Source organism: Pan paniscus, chromosome 8, assembly GCF_029289425.2.
Source record: "Pan paniscus chromosome 8, NHGRI_mPanPan1-v2.0_pri, whole genome shotgun sequence".
In the NCBI taxonomy this organism is placed as follows: Eukaryota; Metazoa; Chordata; class Mammalia; order Primates; family Hominidae; genus Pan; species Pan paniscus.
The window spans coordinates 99003091-99030250 of record NC_073257.2 but is presented as its reverse complement, the minus strand read 5'-3'; the positions used below and the strand labels follow the sequence as shown (position 1 = coordinate 99030250).

At 41.7% G+C, this 27160-nt stretch overlaps 1 long non-coding RNA gene across 1 annotated transcript; it reads right to left on the bottom strand.

Moving 5' to 3' along the window:
* Positions 1 to 27043, bottom strand: LOC117974668 (arf-GAP with GTPase, ANK repeat and PH domain-containing protein 5). Its single transcript, XR_008619978.2, has 7 exons — positions 26453 to 27043; positions 26015 to 26083; positions 23655 to 23723; positions 20968 to 21002; positions 13330 to 13430; positions 7757 to 7808; positions 1 to 7117 (listed from the first exon to the last, which is right to left on the bottom strand). It is a non-coding gene; the product is annotated as an arf-GAP with GTPase, ANK repeat and PH domain-containing protein 5 (long non-coding RNA).
* Positions 27044 to 27160: the final 117 nt, after the last annotated feature.

Sequence of the window (27160 nt, the reverse complement as noted above, 5' to 3'; positions counted from 1 at the left end):
ATTATTTCACAAAATAACCAATTTTATTAATTTAATTAAATACATTTAAATAATGTTTAAATATATTTAAATAATTTAACTAATTTAAAATGAACATATTCGCTAAACAAAAGACCTTATTGGAGTTTCACCACTTTTTCCACTAATGTCCTTTTTCTGTTCCCAAATTCCACCCAGGATCACGCTGCATTTAGTTATTTCTTAGTCTCTCGCCGTTTTGTAGGACTGCAATAACAGTTCCTCAATCTTTCCTTATCTTTCATAACCGTGACATTTTGAACCAGTACTGATCACTATTTGTCAAATGTTCTTCGATTTGGGTTTGTCTGATGTATTTCCATGATTGGACTGAAGTTACGCACTTTTGGCAATTACAGCACAAAAATGATGTGGAATCCCAGTGCATTCCATCAGAGTTATGGCATTGATAGTTTTTCTTACTGATGATGTTGAACTTGTTCATTTGGTTCAGGTTTCTGCTGGGTTTCTCCATTGTAAAGTTACTATCTTTCCCCCTCATAGGGGGAAAGATCTTAGGAGAAATACTTGGAGACTATGAAAATTTTGTATTTTCTCAAACTTTAAAATTTTTTTTCAGGCCAGGCGCAGTGGCTCACGCCTGTAATCCTAGCACTTTGGGAAGCCGGAGTGGGTGGATCACCTGAGGTCAGGAGTTCAAAACCAGCTTGATCAACATGGAGAAACCCCATACCTACTAAAAATACAAAATTAGCCAGGCATGGTGGTGCATGCCTGTAATCCCAGCTACTCAGGAGGCTGAGGAAAGAGAATCGCTTGAACCTGGGAGGAGAGGCTGCAGTGAGCTGAGATCGTGCCATTGCACTCCAGCCTGGATAACAAGAGCAAAAGTCCATCACAAAAGAAAAAAAAAAGGGGGCCAGGCGCAATGGCTCACACCTGTAATCCCAGCACTTTGGGAGGCCAAGGTGGGTGGATCACCTGAGGTCAGGAGTTGGAGACCAGCCTGACCAACATGGAGAAACCCCATCTATACTAAAATAAAATACAAAATTAGCTGGGCATGGTGGTGCATGCCTGTAATCCCAGCTACTCGGGAGGCTGAGGCAGTAGAATTGCTTGAACATGGGAGGTGGAGGTTGCTGTGAGCCGAGATCCTGCCATTGCACTCCAGCCTGGCCAACAAAAGCAAACCTCCATCTCAAAAAAAAACAAAAAACAAAAAACACCTATTTTGACAGCCGGGCATGGTGGCTCACACCTGTAATCCCAGCACTTTGGGAGGCCAAGGCAGGTGGATCACCTGAAGTCAGGAGTTCAAGACCAGCCTGGCGAACATGGTGAAACCCCGTCTCTACTAAACACACAAAAATTAGTTGGGCATGGTGGCATGTGCCTGTAAGTTCCAGCTACTTGGGAGGCTGAGGCAGGAGAATCGCTTGAACCCAGAAGGCAGAGGTTGCAGTGAGCCGAGACGGCGCCATTGCACTCCAGCCTGGGCAACAGAGTGAGGGATCTCAAAAAATTATAATAAAAAAAAAAATTCTATTTTGAATTGTGGTAAAATATACATAAAATTTACTACCTTAACCACTTCTAAGTGGCAGTTGGAACAGGGGTCAAGGAGAGCCCTTGGGTTGGGTAATGTAGAGTATATTCACATTGCCATGCAACCAATCTCCGGAACTTTTTCATCTGACAAAACCAAAACTCTATATCCACTAAGCAACTTCCCATTCTCTCCCTTCCCCATGTCCCTGGCAACCCCCATTCTACTTTCTGTTTCTATTAGTTTGCTTACTCAGTCTAGACGCTTCACATAAGTGAAAGAACACAGTATTTGTCTTTTTCTAACTGGCTTGTTTCACTTAGCATAACGTCCTCAATGTTCATCCATGTTGTAGCATGTGTTAGAATTTCCTTCCTTTTTAAGGCTGAAGAATATTTTATTGTATGTATATACCACATTTTATCAATTCATCTGCCTATGGACAATTAGGCTGCATCCATCTTTTGATGAGTGTGAATACCACTGCTATAAATATCAGTGTACAAACATTTCTATGAGACCTTGCTTTCAATTATTTTGGCTATATACCCAGAAATGATATTGCTGGATCATTTGGTAATTCTATTTTTAATTTTTTGAGAAACTGCCTGTCCTGTGCTGAGCAGGTTTATATAAACCTACCTGCAAAGACCAAAGAACCTGAGATACCAAAGAAAGAGGCTGACAAATCCAGTTTCTCAGAAAGAAACATTTAATAGGCGTTTATGAACAGAAGCCAAGTCAGGGATGACACCAAGATAAGATGGTGGATCCCTGTGCCATTACCCCCACCTCCCCGACCCAGGGCTTATATAGCATAGGGAAAGGGTAATGCGGGCTTCAGTAGGGATGTGTATGGCCAGACACGGTGGCTCACGCCTGTAATCCCAGCTCTTTGGGAGGCCAAGGTGGGCGGATCACCTGAGGTCAGGAGTTCCAGACCAGCCTGGCCAACATGGTAAAACCTCGTCTCTACTAAAAATACAAAAATTAGCCAGGCGTGGTGGCAGGCGCCTGTAATCCCAGTTACTCGGGAAGCTGAGGCAGGAGAATCGCTTGAACCCAGGAGGTGAAGTTTGCAGTGAGCTGAGATTGTGCCACTGCAGTCCAACCTGGGAGACAGAGTGAGACTCAGTCTCAAAAAATAAAAAATAAAAAATATTTTTTTAAAAAGATAAAATAGAAATCGTAGATGAATTCTTGGAACTGGGATTAATCAGAATATGGCAGATTAGCATCCAAGATGGAACTGCTTTATTCTCATTCAAGGTTTCCCTCATTCTTCACTCTCCCCATGCTGGTCACCTTGCTGCTTGTTCCTCAAACACATATGAAATGCGTTTCTGTCTTGGCAGTCATCCTGCTACCTGTAATGTCAGCAATGCTTTCTGTTGTCCCTTCAGTCAGGTCACTGTTCAAATAGCTCTCTAGACAGGCTCTTCCTTATCATTCTACTTAAAATAGCCCCCAATCACTCTGTGTCCCTTTAGCCTGCTTCCTCTTCCTGCTATTTCATACTACCTGAAAAAATACTTGAACTTCCTAGAACATAAGCTCATAAAAGCAAGAACTGTGCTCCATCTCTCCTCCCCTCTACCCCAGCACTCAGAAGAGCAACAGGGTCAGCATCCAGTGAGTGTTCATGAATCAAGTCACTGCTTGGCAGAATTCAGCACTGGGACCACAGCCTCACCTATCTTCAACTCTTTCTCCTTCTGCTTTTCCTCCTCCCACTCTAGTAGCCACTCTTCTGGGGGCTTGTCCCTTAAATGATTAGTCCTTACCAACCTATTTTCTGTCCACTTTATCTGTTTTTGAGAGAGGGTCTCACTCTGTTGCCCAGGCTGGAGTGCAGTGGCATGAATATGGGTCACTGCAGCCTCCACCTCCTGGGCTCAAGTGATCTTCCTGCCTCAGCCTGCCATGCCATGTAACTGGGGCCACAGGCATGTGCCACCATGTCCAGCTAATTTCTTGATTTTTTTTTTGGTAGAAATGGGTCTCACTTTATTGCCCAGTCTGGTCTTGAACTCCTACACTCGAGCAATCCTCTCAACTTGGCCTCCCAAAGTGCTGGGATTACAGGCATGAGATACTGTACCTGGTCTTATTTTTTCTTTTCTTAAGATACAGGGTCTCACCATCTGGCCCAGGCTGGACTCAAACTGCTGAGCTCAAGTAATTCCCCCACCTCAGCCTCCGAAGTAGCTAGGACTAAAGGCATGAAACCACCATGCTTGGCTTGTCCAATTTCATTCTACACACTTTCTCGGTATTTAAACAGCTGCTGTTGCTCTTCATTCTGTAGCTCTACATCAGATTCATGCTCTAGTCCTGTATATCCAAATGATGACTAGAGGCTGCCGGCTCTGCTCTTTCAAAGCCACAATGAGCGTAGCCCGTCTACAAAACTCTCCCTTTTCCAATCCAGCTTTCCCTCCTGCATCACCTATCTCTCTACATCTGGAACCATCGGCAGCTGCCTTCATAAGGCACCTCGGTCTGGCATTTGGAAAACCACCCTGTCTTGCCAGAGCCGCTTGGTCTTGGGTAGCAAAAGCTGTATGCAATCTAAATCAAGCTTTCAATCATGAGAAATCACATTCCTTCTTTTCCCTTTGTAATATACTTGTGTGTTTTTTTTTTCCTTTCTCAATAAGCAAATTGTACCACCATCTTATTCTGAGATGCTCCTTTTTAAAAGCTGTAGATCACATTAATGGAAGTGTTTACTGCTGGGAATATTTTCCATGTGCAATGATCTGTAACCCTCCTTTTCTTTTCTTTTTTTTGAAACCGAGTCTCGCTCTGTTGCCCAGGCTGGAGTGCAGTGGCACAATCTCTGCTCACTGCAAGCTTTGCCTCCTGAGTTCATGCCATTCTCCTGCCTCAGCCTCCCAAGTAGCTGGGACTACAGGTGCCCGCCACCATGCCCAGCTAATTTTTTTTTTTTTTGAGATGGAGTCTCGCTTGGTCGCCCAGGCTGGAGTGCAGTGCTGCAATCTCAGCTCATTGCAAGCTCCGCCTCCTGGGTTCACGCCATTCTCCTGCCTCAGCCTCCCGAGTAGCTGGGACTATAGGTGCCTGCCACCACACCTGGCTAATTTTTTTTTTTTTTTTTGCATTTTTAGTAGAGACGGGGTTTCACCATGTTAGCCAGGATGGTCTTGATCTCCTGACCTCGTGATCTGCCTGCCTCGGCCTCCCAAAGTGCTGGGATTACAGGTGTGAGCCACCACGCCCGGCCATGCCCAGCTAATTTTTTGTATTTTTTAGTAGAGATGGGGTTTCATGATGTTAGCCAGGATGGTCTCGATCTCCTGACCTGGTGATCAGTCCGCCTAGGCCTCCCAAAGTGCTAGGATTACAGGTGTGAGCCACTGCGCCCAGATCTGTAACCCTCTTATCTCAACTAGCTGACATTATTAGTTCACATCCAGTTCAATTTATAAATTAAGAGAGGTGCCATGGGCCGGGCACGGTGGCTCACGCCTGTAATCCCAGCACTTTGGGAGGCTGAGGCAGGTGGATCACGAGGTCAGGAGTTCGAGACCATCCTGGCTAACATGGTGAAACCACGTCTCTACTAAAAATACAAAAAAATTAGCCAGGTGTGGTGGCAGGCACCTGTAGTCCCAGCTACCTGAGAGGCTGAGGCAGGAGAATGGTGTGAATCCGGGAGGCAGAGCTTGCAGTGAGCAGATATCACGCCACTGCACTCCAGCTGGGGCGGCAGAGCAAAACATCGTCCAAAAAAAATAAAAATAAAAATGAAAAAGAGGTGCCATATGTACAAAAATCAATGCATATTTATGAACTTTTTTTCAAATATATTTTCACACATCTTATCTAAATACATAATACAGAAGCCTGTGTGACTTGGGCAATGTGGCCAGGAGGGCCTGAGACTAACACACCCACCTCGGCAAAAGGACATAAAATATGTCTTATGGTCAGAAAAATCAACATTTTGTGTATTTACTTAGTTTACGAAAAGTACTGAAAATGCTATTATTAGCTGAATTTGTGATTTCCTTTTGAAATTCTGAGTTATCCTTATTTTTCCCATTTTGTTTTTGCACCAAGGAGACTGCAGTCAAATAAAACAGATACTACACGCACTCGTTGGGGCAGCCGTACTGCAGAAGCACGTTGATGCACTCCTGGCTGGAGGCCTGCCGGGCGTAGGTCAGCGCTGTGTTCCCGTGGGCATCTCGGGCCATGACGTCCACCCCGTACCAGATCAGGAGCTGCGCCAGGACCACATTCCCCTTGCGGCAGGCCAGATGGAGCGCCATGCAGCCGTCTCCCTCCCCACAGGTCTCGTTCACCTCCTCACGGGAGCCATGTGCCAGCAGCAGGATGGCTGTCCGCAGGTCCTCATCAGCGGTGGCCCGCAGCAGGTGCTGGCCCAGGGACAGCTCAGTGCAGGGTAGTGGGGCCAGAAAGAGCTTATGCTCATATTTGGAACGGATCCACCGTTCCTTCTCTTCCCTCGTCGACTCTATTGAGGGTTTCGTCTGCCCCTGGCTGCTCCCTTCCCAGATGCTGTTGGCTAGGTCATTGCCAATAGATGACATAACCTTCCTGAGCTCAACTGGCCAGTCATCCAGCTCCAGAGATCGCACACGGGAAAGGCGGGTGCCAAGACTGCGGTGGATTCCTGAGCATTCAATACACATGAGGACTCCCAAGTTCAAACTGGCCCACTTAGGATTCTGGGTCTCACAGTCCACACAGTGGGAGTTCCCACGCATGTTTTGGATCGACTGCAGGGCCATGGCCTCACTCTGGCTGGTCAGCTGGGACTTGCTTTTACTGCTCTTGCATGACTGCAGGCTGGTCAGGATCTGGCTCTGGATGGCTTGGAACCCAGGCATCCCGCTCCTCATACGTCGTGGCTTCAAAGTGCCACGTTTGGCCAGTGGCAGACACAATCATAAAGTTGTTGGTGCTTTTCTTCTTTAGGTGTTTCTTTTTATTGGCATGAGGAGAGGGGGGCGGGTTGAGCTTGGGGCTGGTGGTGCTGGAGATACTGGGGCTGAAGCATATGGAGTCACCCAGCCCGGTGTCCATGTCCTTGGATAGGCCATTGCTTTTAGAGCTGGAGATGGGTGCGCAGGCCGATGTGGCTAGGGATGGCCACTTTCCTGGGACTTTGATGGTAGATGTCTGAAGGTCAATCTCTTTTTTATGAATATTCTTCATATAATCACCTAAGCTTGAATAATAGGTGAGCACGCCATTGGAACACAGGGTGACATATTTCTTTTTCCATGTCTTCAGCCATTTCCCACTTCGCTTTAAGAGCATGCCCTGTTTAATGGGGATGGCTCTGCTGCTCCCGATGGTGTCAGCGTGACTCTCCAGGGCTTTCCTCTCTTTGTCTGGGTCACTCCCTTTCTCAGATGTAAACAAGTTGGACCAGCCCATGGACTGCTTGCAAACGGGCGTGGGTGTGTTGGCAGTGGGAGGAACACTGAAATAAAGGTCCTCCTGGCTGGTGCTGGGAGTCGATGGAATGGAGGAGGAATAGTTATTTAAACTCCCACCTCCATTTCTTTTCTTCATAATGTGCACGGTGGAAAACTGTGTGGAACAGAAGAAGAATGGCTTCAAAAATTGGGGAGTGGCTTGAAGGGTCCTATAGACAGCTCACAATTACCTTTTAAAAAGATACATTTTCTGGGCCAGGCATGGTGGCTCACACCTGTAATCCCAGCACTTTGGGAGGCCAAGGTGGGTGGATCACGAGGTCAGGAGTTCAAGACCATCCTGGCCAACATGGTGAAACCCTGTCTTTACTAAAAAAAAAAAAAAAAAAAGAAAAAAAATTAGCTGAGCATGGTGGCACATGCCTGTAATTCCAGTTACTCGGGAGGCTGAGGCAGGAGAATTGCTTGAACAGGGACCTGGGAGGCAGAGCCTGCAGTGAGCCAAGATTGCGCAATTGCACTCCAGCCTGGGCTACAGAAAGAGAGTCCATCAAAAAAAAAAAAAAAAAAAGATACATTTTCTGTTGTTTGGATAGTATATTTACTCATACTAGCTCACTAACTAAACAGAGCCGCAGATCAGTTCTTACTCCAGCACATTCTTTTTACAACACTTAAGATGACTAAATGCAACATGAAATGGGGAAGATTTAAAAAAAGATGGCTTTGACTTCAGCATGAAACAGATACAAGTGTACGATGAAAATACAACCTCAATAAAAGTGCCACTTACCGCAAATGAGTATAACTGTTCATCAAGTATGGTCAAAGATCTATCTGCATCTCTAAAAAATAAGAAAGCGCATTACTTCAAAAACTGTTAATATCTTAGTGTAATATTTGTTTAGTAAAATACTGCCTCCTGTGTGCTTTGGTGTTTACTTTACCAAAGCAGTTTTTACGAATTCTTCTCCTGGATCCTGACTTGCAGAGGGTTTCCTGACTTCTTCTTTCTCAGCACATCATGGCCTGTACCGTGAAGTCTTTTATATGATAACCAGTCAGAAATGCCCATGAGTATTGACTCTCCCTAACAGGCCATGGCAATAAACCAAATATATTTTCACTCTTCTAACCACACATTGAAACACAAGAATGTTCTACAAAGCAGTAGTAGTAAACTTTAATAAATGTAAATGTGATTCAGATTTCCTAGCTTCCTTTCTCTTTAGTTCTCTGTAGTATACTCTCATGATGTATTTATGTATTTTCTGTTGTTTGAATGACAAACTCATCTGCCTTTTTAAGAGGCCAGTCTTTGATGAACTTTAAACTTTGTAAAACTAATGCATTGTGCCTGTGTATAAACCAGTGGTTCTCCAAATGTGCTCTGTGGACCTCTCAGGATCCTGAAGACCCCTTCCAGAAGGCCTAAGAGCTCATAACTGTTCTTTTTTTTTTAAAAAAAAAAACAAGTTTTACTCTTGTTGCCCAGACTGCAGTGCAATGGTGTGATCTCGGCTCACAGCAACCTTCGCCTCCCAGGTTCAAGTGATTCTCCTACCCCAGCCTCCCAAGTAGCAGGGATTACAGGCACCTGCCACCACTCCTGGCTAATTTTTGTATTTTTAGTAGAGATGTGGTTTCACCATGTTGGCCAGGCTGGTCTTGAACTCCTAACCTCAGGTGATCCGCTTGCCTCGGCCTCCCAAAGTGCTGGGATTACAGGCCTGAGCCACTGTGCCTGGCCAACACTGTTCTGAATCATACTAATTAAACCTGAGAAAGCTGATGAAAAATTTTAAAAATTTGTGAAAGTAATACAAAGTCATTGCCTGCTTTTTTGTTGACACTTGCCATGATTGTATAAAAGCAAAAGTGGGTACAATGGCTGGTTTCTCAGCATAAATCAAGGCAGTGGTACCAATTACATTAGTAGTCATTCTATTCTTCACTGTCCCCTACAGGTAGAAAACATAGCCTGAATTTCTTAAGAATGTCTTTGATGAAGCAGTAAAAACTAATGTTGTTAAATCTTGACATGTCTCTAATATTCTGAATAAGTGGAAAGTTAACGAGAAGCGCTTTTTTTTTGTTTTTAAAGAATCCGTGATTTAGCTGTGAACTGAAAAATCACTTTTTTCACAGAACATCATTTTTATTTAAAAGTACAACTGGGCCAGCGCAGTGGCTCACGCCTGTAAAATCCCAGCACTTTGAGAGGCCAAAGCAGGCAGATGGCTTGAGCTCCTTCAGGAGTTCGAGACCAGCCTAGGCAACATAACGAAACCCTGTCTCTATCAAACATATAAGAAAATTAGCCTGGCGTGGTGCCACATATCTGTGGTCCCAGCTACACAGGAGCCTGAGGTGAGAGGATTGCTTGAGCTGAGATCATGCCAATGCACTCCAGCCAAGTGACAGAGTGAAACTCGGTCTAAAAAACCAGTTCAACTATCATTCTCAAAAATAAATGAAGTGAGAGGTTGTCACTTCAAGGGAAATACGTATTTGTTCCCAATGATAAAATTTAAGCTTTCCTGTGGACTTTGAAAAACTTGTTCCTTCTACTGTAGGCTTGGCAGCTTTTCAATACTTAAAGGCGTGTTAAACTAAGATTGGTGGTTAAACTAAAAGTGATTTTTGACACAATAAAACATAAACCAATATATTCCAAGTAACTAATGCATGATATTATAAATGCAAGTATGGAGCAAAAGATCCATTTACTGTGCAAGAAAGATCAATGAGTACTGATGGAATAAATTTATTAATATGTAAAATGCCACCGTAACTAATTTAAGAAACCACCACTTGTGAAGTTTTGATTTAGTGTTAACAAATACCCACAACTGTCTGAAAACTTTAAAAATACACCTTCTACCAACTACATATTTGCATGAGGTTAGGTCATCTTATTGCTTCTTTTTTTCTTTGAGACACAGTCTCTCTCTGTCACCCAGGCTGGGGTGCAATGGCGAGATCTTGGCTCACTGCCACCTCCACCTCCCAGGCTCAAGCGATTCTCCTGCCTCAGCCTCCCAAGTAACTGGGACTACAGGCATGCACCACCACGCCCAGCCATTTTTTGTACTTTCAGTAGAGGCCGGTTTTACCATGTTGGTCGGGCTGGTCTCAAACCCCTGACCTCAAGTGATCCACCCACCTCAGCCTCCCAAAATGCTGGGATTACAGGTGTGAACCACTGCGCCCCACCAGCTTATTGCTTTTTTTGTTTGTTTGTTTAGACAGAGTCTTGCTCTGTCACCCAGGCTGCAGCGCAATGGCACGATCTCAGCTCTCTGCAACCTCCGCCTCCCAAGTTCAAGCGGTTCTCCTAACTCAGCCTCCAGAATAGGTGGGACTACAGGTGCGTGTCACCACGCCCAGCTAAGTTTTTGTATTTTTAGTAGAGACGGGGTTTCGCCGTGTTAGCCAGGATGGTCTCGATCTCCTGACCTTGTGATCCGCCCGCCTCAGCCTCCCAAAGTGCTGGGATTACAGGTGTGAGCCACCGTGCCCAGCCTCTTATTGCTTCTTTAAAGCAAATTGCAAAGAAAGCTCTAGAGAATCCATTTGTCTCCTATAAAGCTCAACATGAGAGACTTTAAATAATATAAATACATGACACACTTTTTACTCAACTTTTTGTTGTAGAAAAGTTATTTTTCAATGAAAAATTTCTGTTAACAATACTGTTCTCAAGGAATATTTTCTGTTGTTATAACCTGGGTCATGGGTTACTACTGACATCTAGTTGGTAGAGGCCATAAATACTGCTAAACTCTCTGCAATGCACAAGACAGTCCTCACAACAAAGCATTATCTAGCACATAATATCAACAGTGGTAAGGCTGGGGAACTCTCCTAGCGGCCCTGAAATTCAAATCTTCTAGTTCAGAACAGTACCATAAGGGCACTTTGTTTTCATTTCTTTGTTTTTTACAAAAATATGAGAACCAAAATGCAAGGAAAATGCTGTTAGAAGATGCGTTTCTGTTGGTGATTACAATATATAAATAATAACAGATTTCCCTGTTATGCTTTTCTACCCACGAAACCTTTCATCCCATGTGATTTATTTTACGTATTTATTTATTTTTTGACCCAGAGTCTGTCTCTCTTGCTCAGACTGGACTGCAGTGGTGCCATCTTGACTCCTCACAACCTCCACCACCCAGGTTCAAGCGATTCTCATGCCTCAGCCTCCCAAGAAGCTGGGACTACAAGTTTGCGCCACTATGTCCAGATAATTTTTTTTTTTTTTGGTGGGGGGTGGATGGAGTTTCGCTCTTGTTGCCCAGGCTGGAGTGCAATGGTGTGATCTCGGCTCACCACAACCTCTGCCTCCCGGGTTCAAGAGATTCTCCTGCCTCAGCCTCCCAAGTGGCTGGGATTACAGGCATGTGCCACCACGCCCAGCTAATTTTGTAGAGTGAGGCTCAAAACAACTGAGGGAAGGCAAATCTCAATTCTAGTAATAGATCTACACAATATTAGCACTTTTTAAAAAGCCTGTAACATTAGCATGTAAGATGGATATGGCTATAGTGCTTCCAGTAGTTTTCATCTCTGAAATAATTTTAAAATCACAGAATTTAAAGTTACATGCTGGAAAGGACCAGTGACCTTATGTGACATTTAATTCAACACTCGTTATACAGATCAGGGAAACAAACCTTAAAACTGACTTGCCCAAGGTCCCACCAAATAGGAGCAGTTTCTCGTCCTAAACTCAAATTAAGCAGTGGCTCTCAAACTTTGCTGCACATTAAAATCGCCTGAGAAGCTTTAATATCTGCCTCATCTTCAACATGAGACATTTTAATTTAATTAGTATTGGGTATGGCTTTGGGCATCAAGGTTCTTGGTAAACGTTTCCCAGGTGATTTCAATCAGCAGCAAAGTTTGGAATGATTGAGCTGTGGTGAAAATCAGAATCTTCTGGTATGCTTTTCTTCACAGAAAGATGCCTCACATCCATCCCAATTTTCCTAAAAGGCTTCTCAGTGCCTAGAGATAGAGGGAAAGTGGAGATGGGAAGATACATGTGTTTGCAGACTTGTATTTTGAAAAAAACCTTGCATAAGTGATCTCAGTGAGTTCCACCTATCCCACTGACAACAGTGCACTACTGATTCATGATAAAACATTTTTCAAAATATCTTCTTGAAGCCAATTTGCCCTATTAATTTGTTCAATAACTTTATTTCACCAATAGTGAATACACCAAATGATTATTTCTCAAGCTCGCTGGTGGCAAATTAAAACTTACTATACTCTCAAAAGTAGACTTCTAAAAAGTAGAATAATGAGGAAAAAAGCACGAAATTTGTTTCAGCAAAATTCATCTTCAAAGCTGCTTTTGAATTATATGCTAACATATCAAAATCTTTGGAACTCAGAAGAAGCCAGGGACTCTAGTCAAAGTAATTTTTGTGTATGTGTGCTCAAAGATTTAAGAGACTTGGCTGACTACAGACATTTAGTGATTACTCAATAGGTCCCAAAGCTCAGGACTTGAGACAGAGTTTGAGTCCAGTTTTTGTTCGAAACACAATTTCCTCTCAACTATTGTTAAAAGGGAGGGAGGAAAGTGACATTATTATGAGTGTAAACTTGCCACTTTTAATTGAAGTAAAAGTTACTGACAACTGAATTAGCTAAAAAGGCTAGTGCATTGGAAACAAAATTGTTTATAAGCTAGTTATGTTTACAGAATGAAAAGTTAAATTAGAGATAAAGACATTAATATTCTAAATTAGCACTTTCCAAACTGTGTTCTAAAAATCAAGACTAATAACCCAAGGAGATGAGAATAATGTACACTGGACAGCCCCTGTGGAGCTGGTGGTGGTGTTGGTTGTTGTTCCTTTTAAAATAAACTTCATCTCAGGGTGCTCTCAAAGCACATCTTTGTGGCCCATGAGGTGCTCATGCACAATGGGAGAAATTCAAATGCAGACACACTGTGGTGCCAGAAGAAGAAAAGCTGTTCCTTCTTCCAAGGATAATGTCCAAAGTAGTACACACTGATTTAGGCCTATGATGCATTGAAAAACTAAGTTTTCACAAAAAAACATTCAATAAAGGGAACCTATCCTTCTCACTGTGTTCAACATTGTCTAAAGGCATAAAGGCATCAAACAGATACACTGTTTCTGGGATTGCTTCTTTGCTAACTGATTTTTCCTTCCACCACAACGTCTAAGATTAAAAGAGAAACTGATACTTAATATTTAGAATCTGGATATCAATATATGGTTGACTCCAATTTCTTAAACTGATTGCTGAAGAGGACAACCAAATGGCTGAAATAATTTTAGAATAAAGGAATCTGTTCCTCGGCAGTATAGTTGTACTCACGATATTATTGTCATTATAAGATAATGCTGGCTGGCTGTGCTGTCATCAAGGAATATTGTCGAACACGAGCTGTATTGTTGACTGAAACGCTCAGTAGATACCTGAAGGGGAAGGGAAGTGTAAGTCAAACTTATCAAAGTATATTTTTTTCTCAGTGAAAATGTCAAATGACAAAGCACTAAGATATGTCTTACACTCCATGAACTGCCTGAGTGTGGTATCATGTGCACTCTATAGAAAACCCACTGGAGGCTCTCAACTTCCAGAGATGATGTTTAAGATATGGGTTATAAAATGCTGCCCTTAATATGGTACCTGTCATCAAACCTAACAAGGATTTTATGAATTACCGTTAAAAATAATGAGAAAAGTCGGCTTCGCCGGGCGTGGTGGCTCACACCTGTAATCCTAGCACTTTGGGAGGTGGAGGCGGGCGGATCACGAGGTCAGGAGATCGAGACCATCCTGGTTAACATGGTGAAACCCCATCTCTACTAAAAATACAAAAAATTAGCCGGGCGTGGTAGCAGGCCCCTGTAGTCCCAGTTACTCGGGAGGCTGAAACAGGAGAATGGGGTGAACCCAGGAGACGGAGCTTGCAGTGAGCCGAGTTCGCGCCACTGCACTCCAGGCCGGGAGACAAAGTGAGACTCTGTCTCAAAAAAAAAAAAAAAGAAAAGTTTAAAATAGATTTCATTTTTTTTCTACAGCTATAAAAAGCAGCCGAGAATTTCTATTAATTAATTAATTAATTAATTAATTTATTTATTTTTGAGACGGAGTCTCACTGTCGCCCAGGTTGGAGTGCAGTGGCGCGATCTCGGCTCACTGCAAGCTCCGCCTCCCGGGTTCACGCCATTCTCCTGACTCAGCCTCCTGAGTAGCTGGGACTACAGGCGCCCGCCACCATGCCCGGCTAACTTTTTGTACTTTTAGTAGAGACGGGGTTTCACCGCGTTAGCCAGGATGGTCTCGATCTCCTCACCTCGCTATCTGCCTGCCTCAGCCTCCCAAAGTACTGGGATTACAGGCGTGAGCCACGGCACCCGGCCCTTCTATTATTTATTTACTACGATAAAATGTAATGTATTATATAATCCTGCTACAAGAGCATTTTATTGCAGTGAATACAAGACTAATGCATTTACTAAATTACTAATCCTAAATGTATTATTTCAGGTGATATTGTTACAAAAGAAGTGTTTCAGATTCAAAGTCTCTGTGTGCCAGGGCTGCTAGGCCACCAACAAGTGAGGAATCCATAGGTTTCTCTAGTCCTATTTTCTTATGTGGAGGATAAAAAGAGTATCACTTAAATATTCTCTCACACCCTGAAAACAAATGACAACTTAAAAAATCTAACTTTCACTTCATGTTTAAATAAGACTGCCAAGACATGACTCAAATGAGACTCTCGGAGAATACTTTGCATTCATTTCAAAACTTGATCAATTTCATTCTATAAATCATCTGACCTGCACCTAGCCATTTTCCTGCTCTACCCCTGCTCTCTGCCTAGAATATTGCTTTTCTCTTTCCTTGCTTCAACAAGCTTGACTCCATCTACCCTCTTGGATCTCTGTCGGCAGCCACACCAAAAAATGTATTTTTATACACTAATTAGTTGAATTCACCACTGCTTACAAGATGCTAATTCCTGCAGAGTATTCCCCTCATGAGAAAGTATGCCTCTCCATAAGAGTAAGGGAGGGCCCTTACTCTTCCTACCTCCAGCTGCTGAGCATAGAATTTTGAGTAAATCCAAAACTTCGACAAGTGTTTGACAATTCAGTTATCATTTGGAAGGTAAGTCTTACTACATTTAATTACAGCAAAAACACTACTAACAGTTTACTGTTTATAGGTATTATTTAAGGTAGTCACAAAATAGAAACAAATAATCTAATGTTAGTCAGCATAAATGAGAGTATGAAATTTTACAATATTTAACAAGAAATGGAAGGGGTTACTTAGTAGTTTTAAGGTTTAATGACAAAAACTAGAAAATAATCGTACCTAGTAATTTAGTAAGTCAAAACCAAAGCCTTACCATCAAAGGTGCAGTACCCATTGGATGCGGATGCCCACGCACTGACTTCTTCTGCTGTACCTGCTGCCTCTCATTTTAACCCATTAAAAATACTAAAGTTGTTTTCCTTGTAGACATCTTTCACCTCCTTGGTTAGGTCTATTCCGAAGTATTTTATTTTATTTTAGTTTATTTTTGCAGCTATCAGAAAAGGGGTTGAGTTCTTGGTTTGATTCTAAGCTTGGTCGCTTCTGGGGTATAACAGAACTACTGATTTGTGTACATTAATTTTGTCTCCTGAAACTTTGCTGAATTCATTTATCAGTTCTAGGAGCTTTTTGGAGGAGTCTTTAGGGTTTCCTAGGTATATGATCATATCATCATCAAACAGCAACAGTCTGACTTCCTCTTTACTGATCTGCATGCCTTTTATTGTTTTCTCTTGTGTGATTGCTCTGGCTAGGCCTTCCAGTAGTATGTTGAATACAAGTGGTGAGAGTGGGCATCCTTGTCTTGTTCCAGTTCTCGGGGGGAATGCTTTCAACTTTTCCCCCTTTCAGTATTATGTTGGTTGTGGGTTTGTCATAGATGGCTTTTATTACATTGAGCTATGACCCTTGTATGCTGATTTTGCTGAGGGTTTTAATCATAAAAGGATGCTGCATTTTGTCAAATGCTTTTTCTGCATCTGTTAAGATGATCATGTGATTTTTTGTTTTTAATTCTGTTTATGTGGTGTATCATATTTATTGACTTGTGTATGTTAATCCATCCCTGCATCCCTGGTATGAAACCCATTTGATCATGGTGGATTATCTTTTTTTTTTTTTTTTTGAGATGGAGTCTCGCTCTGTTGCCCAGGCTGGAGTATGCAGTGCGGTGATCTTGGCTCACTGCAACCTCTGCCTCCCAGGTTCAAGCGATTCTCCTGCCTCAGCCACCTGAGTAGATGGGATTACAGGTGAGCACCACCACGCCCGGCTAACTTTTGTATTTTTAGTAGAGATGGGGTTTCACCATGTTGGCCAGGCTGGTCTCGAACTCCTGAACTCATGATCCACCCGCCTCAGCCTCCCAAAGTGCTGGGATTACAGGTGTGAGCCACCGTGCCTGGCCGGATTATCTTTTTGATATGCCATTGGGAACTACAAAACATTGCTGAATGAAGTCATGGACACAAACAAATGGAAAGACACCCCATGCTCATGAATGGGTAGAATGAATATTGTGAAAATGACCATATTGCCAAAAGCAATCTACAAATTCAATGCAATTCCCATCAAAATACCACCATCCTTCTTCACAGAACTAGAAAAAACAATCCTGAAATTTATATGGACCAAACAAGAACCGGCATAGCCAAAACAAAACTAAGCAAAAACAACAAACCTGGAGGCATGACATTACCTGATTTCAAACTATACTGTAAGGCCATAGTCGCCAAAATAGCACGGTACTGATATAAAAATAGGCACATACACCAGTGGAACAGAATACAGAACCCAGAAATAAACTCAAATACCTATAGCCAACTGATTTTCAACAAAGCCAACTAAAACATAAAGTGAAGAAAGTAAACCCTATTCAACAAATGGTGCTGGGATAATTGGCAAGCCACATGCGGGAGAATGAAACTGGATCCTCAACTCTCACCTTACACAAAAATCAACTCAAGATGGATCAAGGACATAAATCTATGACCTGAAACCATAAAAGTTCTAGAAGATAACATTGGAAAAACCCGTCTACACACTGGCTTAGGCAAAGACTTCATGACCAAGAACACAAAAGCAAATGCAACAGAAACAAATAGGTGAGACTTAACTAAAGAGCTTCTGCACAGGAAAAGGAACAATCAGCAGAGTAAACAGACAACCACAGAGTGGGAGGAAATCTTCACAGTCTATACATCTGACAAAGGGCTATTATCCAGAATCTATGAGGAACTCAAACAAATTACAATTACAAAAATATGGAACTAGCCCAAATGCCCATCAATCAACGAGCAGATAAAGAAACTGTGATATACATACATATATATATATGAGGAATACCACCTCAGGCATAATAAGGAATAAATTCGTGGCATTCCCAGCAACCTGGATGGAAGTAAGACTATTATTCTAAGTGAAATAACTCAGCATGGAAAACCAAATATCATGTTCTCTTTCACATGTGGGAGCTAAGCTATGAGGATGCAAAGCCATAAGAATGATACGATGGACTTTGGGGACTTGGGGGAAAGGCTGGGAGGAGGGTGAGGGATAAAAGACTACAAATTGGGTTCAGCGGATACTGCTCAGGTGATGGGTGCACCTAAATCTCACAAATCATCACTAAAGAACTTAGTCATGTCACCAAATGCCACCTGTTCCCCCAGAAACCTATGGAAATAATAAATAAATAAATAAATAAATAAATAAAGTACAGCATTTTTCTCAGCAAACATAAAACAAAGACTAAAGTTTATATTTTTCACTCTCCTTTTGGGCAGGACAAATTTTAGATATGTTTTTAAAGAATTAGTAACTTTTTTCCTTTTTCCGAGACAGGGTCTCCCTTTGTTGCCCAGGCTGGAGTGCAGTGGTGCAATTATAGTTAACTGCAGCCTCAAACTCCTGAGCTCAAGCGATCCTCTGCCTCAGCCTCCTGAGTAGGTAATACGAAAGGTGCATGCCACCAGGCCTGGCTAATTTGTTATTTAACCTTTTTGTAGACATGAGGTCTTGCTATGTTGACCAGGCTAAAAATGAACAAATCTTAATTAACTTAAATATTTCTAACACTTTGGGCATTCAGGAAAACAGCTCCATCTATGTTGTGAAGTAATGGGAAGTATATGGCAGTGGATAAACTTTGAATGAAAACATTAAACAAGGCCTTAGGAGAAAAGTGTAATATGCTTATTATAGATACATTAATTTAAAAAATTCTCTGGCTTAATATCATTAATTATACTCACATTAGACTTTGATTTAAACATAGGTCCTAAATTTGGATTAACTATAATAGATTGACCACAAATTTATTTCCTCTCCCTCCGGAAGCCTCATTAGTCATAAAATAAAGGTTACACCCATGACCAGCACAGAAGGTTGACAGAGATAATTTTTAATAAATGCTGAGACATAAAAAGTAGATAAAGGAGTGGTAAATAACACAGAAACACAACTTTGGTGCCTACAGAAAGTGACTGCAACAGAAGCGAGCCAGTTTGTCTTGCAGAACTAAAGGCAGGTTGTGAACTTACAGGCAAATGGCACTTTGGAAAGTAGGGTAAAATGTAAAAAAAAAAGCCAGCAAGGTCAGTTGCAAATCTCTAACTAGAGCCCCAAGTCCACCTGTCCTTCCATCTGACAAGAAACTTAGATGTGTGTTCTCTGGATATATCAAACCTGAGAATTTCTGGCTCAGAGATACCATGCCTTAAACCTGAGATATAAAGAAAACTGCACACCAAAAATGGAACTCCAACTTTCTTCGCTAACTCTGCTTTTACTTTCCAGTCCTGCTTTTACTTTCCAGGCAGAAAATTGGGAGATCCTTCTCAGAAGAAACTGAAATGTCTTCAATAAAGATCCTCAGATAATACACTGAGGTCCCCCAAATGAAAAGCTAGTCAGGCTTCTAAGGCCTCACACTGAGTGCTATCAGTTAACAGAAATCCTGCTTCCAAATAAAGCAGGCCAGGGACCACCACTCATGGGAGGGAAGCCTCCAAGAAAAGAGATCAAAATAATAGAAAAAAGGAATTGATAGGACCTGTCAAAATCAGGAGCAAAACTTTAAAAAAAAATCTTAAAACACTCTCAAAAAATATAAAATTCAATAGAAATAGTAGAGGATAAAGTCACAGAATATCCCAGAACTAGAATAAAAAGACAAACTGAAAAAAATAGAAGGGAAAAAATTAAAAATCAATGCAGGTGTACTGATCTAAGCAGCCTAGCATCTGAATAACAAGACTATCAGTAAAAAAGTAACAGAGAAAATAAAAAAAAATTCTCAAGAAGAGATAGTCTGCAGGTTTAGTAGCCTCAATAAAATGAAAAGATCCCCAACAAGCTGTTATAAAATTTCAGAACCTTAGAGAGAGAGATTCTAAAAAGCTTCCGCAGATAACTAAAATCTGGTTGTAAATAACGTATCACACACTGGCAATAGATTCAAGAACAACACTGTAATAAGAGCACAACTGCAAAATGTCTTCAGAACCATAAAATTTAGATTCAACCTAGATGTGTACTCTCTATCAAAGAGGAGGGATTTTAACATCTCCACCCAGGAAAATGTGTTCAAGTACAACTAGAGATGATAACAGGACAGAAGGAAACACAGAATCTAGGACTCAGGCGATCCCACACAAGACAGTAGTTACGTGAGATCCCAAAAGACTTTAAGGAGTTAGCCCAGAAAAGCAGACATCGAGCATATCTAGGGAAACCCACGCTATATTGAACTAGGATGACAAAAGGCCAAAGAAAGTTGCCCCCCACACAAACATAAAAACGAACAGGTGTGTTTTCGCAGATGGAAAATATCTTTGAAAGGCATGTGATAAATGCTACAATACTTGGGGGAAAAACAGCTGTTAGAAAATAGGCAAATGAATATAGTCAGAAAATTAGCTTCATGCTAAAAAATAATGGATGTGAAAGCAAACAGAGCACCCAGAGGCTACTTAACGATATTTGGATAGATAAACTAACGTAGGCTAGGAAAAAAGAAGATCCAGGAGAATTGCAGAAGTGCTCAGATTTCAGAACTGTTTCAGAGACAGGATGAAGGACATGTAATGCAGAGGCACAGTGAAAACACCATATGACTTAGCAGTGAATAATATTTGCAGAGTCATAATCATGTAAATATTACTGATTTAATTAAAAAGTGTGCTACAATTGGAAGAAACACAGGGAGAAACATAAGATCATGGTGTAGCGGGGAAGGTATGCTTTTACCTGCTGTGATAGAAAGTCAATAGACAGTGCTGGCAATTAACTTAGCTATTCTATTTTTGTTCTTTCATTAAAAATAAGATTAAATATTTAAGGCACTTTTTTTTTTTTTTTTTTTTTTTGCAACAGAGTTTCGCTCTGTCGCCCAGGCTGGAGTGCAATGGTGCCATCTTGGCTCACTGCAACCTCTGCCTCCTGGGTTCAAGTGATTCTCCTGCCTCAGCCTCCTGAGTAGCTGAGATTACAGGCATGCACCACCACGGCCGGCTACTTTTGTATTTTTAGTAGATACAGAATTTCACCATGTTGGTCAGGGTTGTCTCAAACTCCTGACCTCAGATGATCAGCCTGCCTCGGCCTCCTAAAGTCCTGTGATTACTGACGTTAGCCACCATGCCCAGCCTTAAGGCAGATCTTTTGAACCAGACTATTGAAATTTAACTTAAATGTCAGAAATCTTTAAAAGGTGGACACGCTAAGCTAAACACTTTTCTGGATAAATTTAATACTCAGGAAAATAGAAGAGATTTAGAAAATCCACAAAAAGAGGTCCATGCTACCACCACCAGGTCCACATTGTAATTTAAAGAAATCAAGAGAGACATCTTTTTATGTCAAACTATCAATTTCTTAACTATTTGAGTGTTTACTTACATGGTTTGTATAGTTGCTGCTTCTTATTTCTACAACTAAGAATAAAAAAAAAAAACTGGTCACTTCTGATACAAATACCATAAAATAAAAGTAGTTGTTAACATCTCACTGATTACTCCTATGTAAAATGAGAAAAAATTCCATTTAAAAAAATAATTTTCAATAATTTATAATTTAAATTATCTGGCATGATTAATTTCATAAGTCAAATCTAAAAACTTAGTTTTTCATTTAGTTTACTTTTTGTTTCTATTACATACAAATGAAAGAATCCTCATGTACAAAAGAAAAGGGCAAAAAAATTAGGCCAGATGAAAAATTTAGCTAATAAAAAGTTTAACTGTTGCATATATGAGCCATGATCCATTAGTATTCTCTCATTCTGCATTTACACATAGCTTACTTTAATTATCAGACTCTAAGAGCTAACAGCTCTAAGAACTGCTTCCTGACCAGACACCTATCTCTAGATGCAACAGAATCCCTGTAAGCATCTTGAACCACACTTAGTTGTTATCTACTAATATGTCACTAAAAACAAAACAAAAGTAAAAAACGGTCTTTACACAACTGGAAAGTAACCTATCTTAAATTTTTTTTTTTTTTTTTTTTGAGATGGAGTCTCACTCTGTCACCTAGGCTCGAGTGCAGTGGCGGGATCTCAGCTCACTGCAACCTCTGCCTCCCAGGTTCAAGCAATTCTTCAGCCTTAGCCTCCTGACTAGCTGGGACTACAGGCACGTGCCACCATGCCTAGCTAATTTTTTTTTGTATTTTTAGTAGAGACAGGGTTACACTGTGTTAGCCAGGATGGTCTTGATCTCCTAACCTCGTGATCCACCCACCTCAGCCTCCCAAAGAGCTGGGATTACAGGTGTAAGCCACAGAGCCTGGCCTAAATTTTGATGTTAAGCTGAGTATACAAACCTAATTGGACATGGTGTCTGCAGCACAAAAAATCATTTTTTTTTCCCTAAAAAGAGGCCAGAATAATAAGAGCCCCAAGAGGGACTTGGGCCATGCTTTGCTTCCTACACTGCCTCTGCCTTTGATGCTGGAAGGGCCTTGTAGGCAAAAGTTCCTACCACTGAAGAGTGAGGGACATGGAATAGCTTTTCTTTTACTGCTTCCATGCTCTCTAGGTGTGAGAAGCCCATGGCTCTGGAAGGAACTGGGAAATACAATTCTGATATGTTTTGGATATGTTGCCCCTCCAAGTCTCATGTTAACATGTGACCCTTAATGTTGGAGATAGGGCCTAGTGGGAGGTGTTTGGGTAATGGCAGTGGATTCCTTATGAATGGCTTGGTCCCATCCCCATGGTAATAAGCAAATTCTCATTATGGTAATTTAAAAGACTGTGGTACTGGCCAGGTGTGGTGGCTGAAGCCTGTAATCCCAGCACTTTGGGAGGCTGAAGCGGGTAGATCACTTGAGGTCAGGAGTTTCAGACCAGCCTGGCCAACATGGTGAAACCCTGTCTGTACTAAAAATACAGAAATTAGCTAGGTGTTATGGTGCCCACCTATAGTCCCAACTACTCGGGAGGCTGAGGCAGGAGAATTGCTTGAACCTGGGAGATGGAGGTTGTAGTGAGCCAAGATCGTGCCATTGCACTCCAGCCTGGGCAACAGAGTGAGACTCCATTTCAAAAAAAAAAAAAAAAAGAGTGTGGTACCTTCCCCCTTCCCCTCTCTCCTCCCTCTTTCACCGTGTGGAACCACCTGCTTCCCCTTTGCCTTTTATCATGATTGTAAGTTTGCTGCGGCCCTCACCAGAAGCAGATGTTAAAGCCATGTTTGTACAGCCTGAAAATCTTTGAGCCAATTAAACCTCTTTTTGTTATAAATTACCCAGCCTTAGGTATCTCTTTATAGTAATGTAAAAAATGAAGACAAATTCGAACCAGAAATAACTGACTCAAGATGGGCAAAGTCTACTCAAACTATAAAAACAAAGGTTACAAACTCCCGTGTTTTACTGTGCTGCATTACTTCGCATATTATTACAGAACTCTCACTTGTATTCTTGCTGTTTAAGTCAACTGGAAAACTTGGCTGTGTATGGCTTGTTGGCAAATAAATGAGGATTTAACATAACATTAAGGGAAATAAGCAGGAGTAGGGCATGTTTAAATTTACATTACATCAAATGAAAAAGTTAATAACCTAAAACTTTTGAGTAGCATGAACTTGGATGTGGTAAATGAATGTGGTCAGAGGACTGTGTAAGAGGAGGCCCAAATCACAGATTCAATCCCTGATGATAAACAACTATGTTTTTTAATTTGTTTAAATGAAAACCAAGCTGAAGCCTAAGTTCTATCATTCATCTTTAAAGTGTACTTTTTGGAGCAAGGGAAAAGGGATTATAAATAAAGATAAATCCATTAATTATAAATAAAGATAAATCCAAAAATTATAAAGAGAAATCCATGACTCCTCCATCACATGACAAATTAATTGTGTTGATAAAAAGATGGCAAAATGTATAAACAAAAAGGTTACACGTTTTCACTAACATCATAACAACTAAAGGAAAGTATATCACATATTAAAATAAGACAAGTGAACATGTGAAAAGGTGAAAAATTTAAACCAATATGAGTTTTTCTAAATACTTTCTATAACCTGATCAAACAAGAGTTTTTATTCTTTCTCTTGGCGGAAAAAACAATGTTGTCTCACCATCTGTTTGAGAGTTCCTCTGGAATATTGTGCTTGCCTCTGGATTGGCAGAAGGGTTAAACTCCAAAGCTATATGCATAGAGGAAGACAAGAAAAAAAGATGTAATCATTGATAAAAATTTATCAACTCGTTTATTCGACTGCTGCATTTAGGCTATTTCACTATCTCTACTTTGATTCTTATCCATTGAAATGAATGTATAGACATAAGATAGAGCCAGGCAAGATGGCACATGCTTGTAGTCCCAGCTACTCAGGAGGCTGAGATGGGAAAATCACTTGAACCCAGTCAGGAATTTGAGGCCAGCATGAGTAACATAATGACACCCTCCTTTATTTAAAAAAAAAAAAAATGAAGAGGTAAATTTTGGCTTTGAGTTGTGTAAAATCAACTTTGCATAAAATAAATCAAGATGGCAGTAAGTTTTAAAAGACAGGTCTATTTTATAGGCAAAATATAAGATGTATTCTAGAGTTTTTAAAATTTTTAAAAAGTAAATTCAGCATATCTGTCACTTCCATTTCATTCTGAGGACATAGAACCTTAGTTCTCTTCAGTAGCTGTCTTCCATAGTCATGTGATATCTCTAAGTCTTCATTTCTTCATTAGCAATACATAGGGAGAACATACACAGGCCTTATTTGTATTGGAAAGGGCCAAGTGAGACATACATAAACTGTGTTGTAATCCTAAAGAATGACAATAAAGAGCCATTTTTGGGCTCTCATCCAACACTACCCATCTACTAACTGGTGTGTAACATCAATCAGGCTTTCCTAACATCACCAAGCAGAGTATAAGTTTACACAAGTACTTACATGCTTTGTGTATAAAGGTACAATCAATTAATTCACATAATACATTTGTTTATTCTAAAGCAATCCTTAAATATCTTGAAATGTGAGGATAGTACTTCCAAGTTACAAAGTCACACTCATAATGAGTCTTAATTATCCTACCTCTTTAAAAATTAAGAGCCCAACCAAAGTTTAAATAGAAGAGCTATAAGACATTTCCTCTACAGTAATGAAATCTCTGGCATTTAAATGAAACCAATAAGCCAACTGGATTTAATATGTTTATGATGCAATGTTTTCTATTTTGAAAATTTCAGTTTTTATTCAAGAACCATATTATTACCCAGAATTACTTTTACTTAGATTCATCTCTTTGCAAAATTTTAGAGGCAAACCAACTAATTGTTTTCTCTTTTCTACCAGCTCCCATCCCCTGCCTCTGCCAGCAGTGTAGAGACTAAAAAACTCCAACTTTCTTTCCTTTTTTCTCTGTGAGACAGAGTCTCGCTCTGTCACCCAGGCTGGAGTGCATTGGCGCGATCTCTGCTCACTACAACCTCCACCTCCCAGGTCCAAGCAATTCTCCTGCCTCAGCCTTGTGAGTAGCTGGAACTACAGTCATGCGCCACTACGCCCAGCTAATTTTTGTTATTTTTTTTTTTAGTAGAGACAGCGTTTCACCATGTTGGCCAGGCTGGTCTCGAACTCCTGACCTCAGGTGATCCGCCTGCCACGGCCTCCCAAAGTGCTGGGATAACAGGCGTGAGCCACCAAGCCCAGCCAAAACTGTAACTTTCTTATCTTTGAACAAGATGCTATTGTCAGGAGGGGAAAGGACAAAGGGGGAGCCACGGCAACAAACACTCTTACAGGGAAGGTCTGACATTTTAACCTGCAATCTTTATATTACACATTAAAAGTCTACATTGACGTTTCATGTCTTTTGAAAGTTTTGACCATGAACCAATCCCCACCTCTCTTTTAGAACAAGGAGGTAAGTAAAGTTTGTTAAGTCACCAGAATAAATCTGGAGACACATTTTCTGTTAAAGTAAGAATTTTAAAGTAATCAGAGCCTCATAGGTAAACTCCTTTGAGAAACCCCAAACACACACACACAACCATTTTTCTGCAGCCCTGGCTGTGTCATTTCACACCTTTCACAATTATTTTAAGCACTCTCCTTTTTTCTTTTTCCTTCTGTGTTCAAATTACAGTTAGAAGAAACTAAGCAGCTTCTATCAAGGTGACTTAAAGCAGCCCATTAAGAATACTATATAGCCTCTCCTGTGGCAACCTCCATTCTGATTTTAAATAAGAAATCCCCAAATATTTGAATATGAACTGTCCTGAGATTTGGCTACTTTAACAAAGGAAACAATTAGGCACTTACCTGGTTCCTTCACTTAGGTACCATCTGGATAGGTACAAAGAAAAAATAAGATGGGTACTGAAAAGTTGGGATATTTGAGTTTTTATTGAGAAAAGGAAGAGAATAGTTCAAAGAAGCCTAAACAAAGTCCCACAGGATAATAAATAGAGCTACAGACACTGTTGTCTCACCATCTGTTTGAGAGTTCCTCTGGAATATTGTGCTTGCCTCTGGATTGGCAGAAAGGTTAAACTCCAAAGCTATATGTATAGAGGGAGAAAAGAAAAAAGATGTAATCATTTATAAAAATTTATCAACTCATTTATTCAACTGCTGCTTATTCGACAAGAGCCATAAATAAATGGTCCCATGCCAGCCTGGGAGAATGAGATGAGAGAGCAAGAACTGGGCGATTGGGAGGGGAGGCGAAAAGAAACTGACTGGACTCGGTGGGGAAAGACTAAGGGGTGGGAATTCCAGGCAGAGCCAGCTTTTGTTCCTGGCCAGCCCCCGGGAAAGCTGGCTACAAGCAGAAAGGAGCTCGAAGTGGGGGATGCCTCAAAGGGAACCTTGGGGACAGCAGCAGCCAGAGGCAAGCCGAGGGTAGATGGCACCTGTCACCTCCTTACCTTCAGGCATCTCCCGGTCACGAATGTGGTGCATGTGGAGGTCCTCACCAACTTCAACAGTCACCTCAGCAGGCTGTACAGCAGCAGCCATGGGTGCTCCTGCCATCCTGTCCCCAGCTCCTGCCTCATAGATCTCAGATTCAGAGGGACACACCGACCCTGTTGCTGGTCAAACTCGAGGCTGACGCTAGGGCGCACACAACAGGTCAGTAGGTTCCCCATGGGGTGCCTCTACTGTCTGCCACCACCTGTGCCTCTGCTCACAGCTTTGGCCACGCACTCCCGCTGTCCTAGGCCGAGGCTATGCTGCACTTGCAGAGATGGTCTTCCCGCTCCTCGCCTGCCCACCTCACAGCGCGGCCCCGGGCACCAGCCCTGGCCCCAGCCCCGGCTAGGGCTGCGGGCCAAGGCCCGCACCCTGCCGCCTCCCCTGAGTTGACTTGTCTGGGAGGGTGAAGACCAGCTGGCTTATTTAATAGGTTGTGAACCCAACAAGCGCTGAGAGACACAACAACTGCCTGAAGAGAGAACAGACGGAGCTCCTCCTCCTTCTGTAGTCACCTACAGACTGAAGCCCACTGGCCCAGGTGGGAGCCCAGGCATGTGGCACACAATGCCCCACCCCACACTTCACAGTGCCCTCCCCGACAGCTCACAGTGCCCCACCCTGGCTGCCACCCATCCCCCAGAGCTCAGAATGCCCCTGCC